Below are 3,113 nucleotides of genomic sequence, written 5' to 3' on the forward strand. Positions count from 1 at the left end.
CCAACCCCCGTGGTCTTCCCGTCCATCGTGGGCCGCCTCCGCCACCAGGCGTGATGGTGGGCATAGGCCAGAAGAACTGGTACGTGGGTGACGAGGCTCAAGTACCCGATCGAGTGCGGCATCGTCACCAACTGGGACAACATGGATAAGATTTGGCACCACACCTTCTACAACGAGCTGCGTGTGGCCCCTGAGGAGCACCCGGTGCTGCTGACCGAGGCGCCCCTGAACCCCAAGGCCAACCGCGAGAAGATGACCCAGATCATGTTCGAGACCTTCAACACGCCCGCCATGTACGTGGCCATCCAGGCCGTGCTGTCGCTGTACACCTCGGGCCGCACCACAGGCATCATCATGGACTCTGGCGACGGCATCACCCACACGGTCCCCATCTGCGAGGGCTACGCGCTGCCCCACTCCTGTGTCTGGATCTGGCCGGCCGCGACCTGACCTCATGAAGATCCTCACCGAGCGAGGCTACAGCTTCACTACCACTGTCGAGCGTGAGATCGTGCGTGACATCAAGGAGAAGCTGTGCTACGTGGCGCTGGACTTCAAGCAGGAGAGGGCCACCGCCGCCTCCTCCTCCTCGCTGGAGAAGAGCTACGAGCTGCCCGACGGCCAGGTCATCACCATCGGCAACGAGCGCTTCCGGTGTCCAGAGGCGCTCTTCCAGCCGTCCTAACTGGGGGTGGAGTCGTGTGGCATCCACGAGAACACCTTCAACTCCATCATGAAGTGTGACGTGGACATCAGGAAGGACCTCTACGCCAACACCGTGCTGTCAGGCGGGACCACCATGTACCCCAGGCATCGCTGACAGGATGCAGGAGATCACGGCGCTGGCTCCCAGCACCATGAAGATCAAGATCATCGCACCCTCCGAATGCAAGTACTCCGTGTGGATTGGCGGCTCCATCCTGGCCTCGCTGTCCACCTTCCAGCAGATGTGGATCAGCAAACAAGAGTATGACAAGTCGGGCCCCTCCATTGTCCACCACAAATGCTTCTAAACGGACTGCCGGCAGGTGCCCGCCTGCATGAGCTCCTCCGAGTGCGGCTGCCCCGCACACCTCATGTTAGCCTCTGAAACTGGAAGAAGCCTTTGAAAAGAATTGTCCTTGAAGCCTGTATCTCGAAACCAGCACCGGAGCTAGACCTTGTTGCTGATCTGACCTTGTATTACGTTGCCTGTTCCCTTGGTCTATGTTTAATACCCTGTACATATCTTTGATTTCAACCCTTAGCTCGTGTGACCCGGCCACTCATGGCTGCGGTGCGGGACGACACGGCGTGGAGAAGGCCGTTGGGGTGAGCACCCGTCTCCCCGACCTCGTGGCCTGCAGGGTATTCATGGCAGAGCTGACGGCTCCAGGACCCCCAGAGGCTGCAGGCTGGGAGCGGTGGTCTTGACCGCTGGCCTCACCTCACGGGGTTGGAAAAATCTGAGCCTTAGGACCCCATTTCCTTTCTTAGCCGTTTCCCGCTGGATCGCAGTGGGTGTTACTTGCCTTGAGTTGGAAGACGGTTTGCATTGAAACCTGTAAATTGTATTCATCCTCTTAATTTATGTAAGGTTTTTGTACACAATTCTCAACTCTATAGAGATGACAAATTTTGGTTTTTCTACTGTCATGTGCGAGCATTAGGCCCCAGCAACACCACCTCGTGTAAGAATAAAGTGCTGCAGTGGGGGGAAAAAAAAAAAAGGAACTCCCTCGCCATGATTAATTTTATCCTCCAAAATATGTATCAGTTTAACGAAGCCATGATTCTCACCACTGCATAGTAATGTGTTGTACATCCCAATTTCTTGATGTTCATCAGAAGCAATCAGGTAATGGTATAATCATTCCCCATGATGTGACTGATCTTTTATGATCAGCCAATTAGTTTTAAGGGTGTTAGAAAGGGATATAACAGACACACTGTTCTTATGCAATGATGGAGTACCCTTGAGGATACTGAACCACCTTTTGTCTCAAAACACATAAAAGGAGAGAAGGAAGCACAGACTGGGAGGCCTCAGTGTAACTAAAAAAGAACCAGAAGAATGAGTCCTTCGGACCCAGAGGCCTTGCCTGACGAACTTGCCTAGATTTAGGACAAGACTCATGCTTAATATGAATATCAGTAAGGAATACAGGACCCACAGGCACTGAGAAGGACAAGGAATTTCCTCTAAAACGGACAAAAAGAGAATGCTTTCCTCTAAGCCCAACACACTGAACTCAGTCTGCTAGTCTCTGGGAGAAAAAAAAATCTGTTAAGATAATCATTTGCACTATTTTGACATAAGAAACTTGAGCATCTGTTCGTTTGTCATAATGAGGTGGCTTGTGTGTGTGTTGCTGTGATGCTGGACAGTTTTCATTCAGTGTAGCTTACAAACCAAGACAGACTTAAGAAGCAAGATTGGCCATCTACATCTGAAATAACAGGCCCTTGAAAACCCTATGAATAGCATTAGAATATTGTTGGGCTAAGTGTCAGAAGTCCCTCAGGTTGGAAGGCACTCAAAATGCAACTGGGAAAGAGCTGCCTCCTCAAAGCAGCTCATCACTGTCAAGTCAGAATCAACTCACAGGTGACCCTCCAGAAGACTTCCTAGACTACATCATAAAGGAAGTTATGGATCATCTTTCTTCCAAAGAGCTACAGTAGTTTCAAACCAACAGAGAAGTGAGTAATCAGGGTTAGCAGTGCAATTGCCTACAGACATTGCCACTACAGTTCCCTCCTCTAAAACAGTCTACCTTAATAATGTTGACATGCTAAGACTTTAAAAAAAGAAACATCTATAAATAACTAGAATGTACAATTTATGAAGCATGAATCCAGGAAAAACAGAAAATTCTAAAAAATGAAATAGAGTACATAAAGATCAATATTGTAGACATTAGTGAGCTGAGGTACACTGTGATTGGCCATTCTGAATGAGACAACTGTACAATTTACTATGCCAGGAATGATAAACTGAAGAGACAAATGATGTATTCATTCTCAAAAAGAACATTTCAAGATCTATCCTGAAGTATGATGCTGTCAGTGATATAACATCCACATTCACACAAGAAAAATTTGTTCACTATTATTCAAATATATACACGAGT

General features: G+C 48.8%; 1 pseudogene; it reads left to right on the forward strand.

The window, feature by feature from the left end:
- Positions 1–18: 18 nt before the first annotated feature.
- Positions 19–1,013, forward strand: LOC102869344 (annotated as a pseudogene).
- Positions 1,014–3,113: the final 2,100 nt, after the last annotated feature.

Source organism: Elephantulus edwardii, unplaced genomic scaffold (genome assembly GCF_000299155.1).
Source record: "Elephantulus edwardii isolate Elephantulus edwardi_28Jun2011 unplaced genomic scaffold, EleEdw1.0 scaffold00095, whole genome shotgun sequence".
NCBI classification, from domain to species: Eukaryota; Metazoa; Chordata; class Mammalia; order Macroscelidea; family Macroscelididae; genus Elephantulus; species Elephantulus edwardii.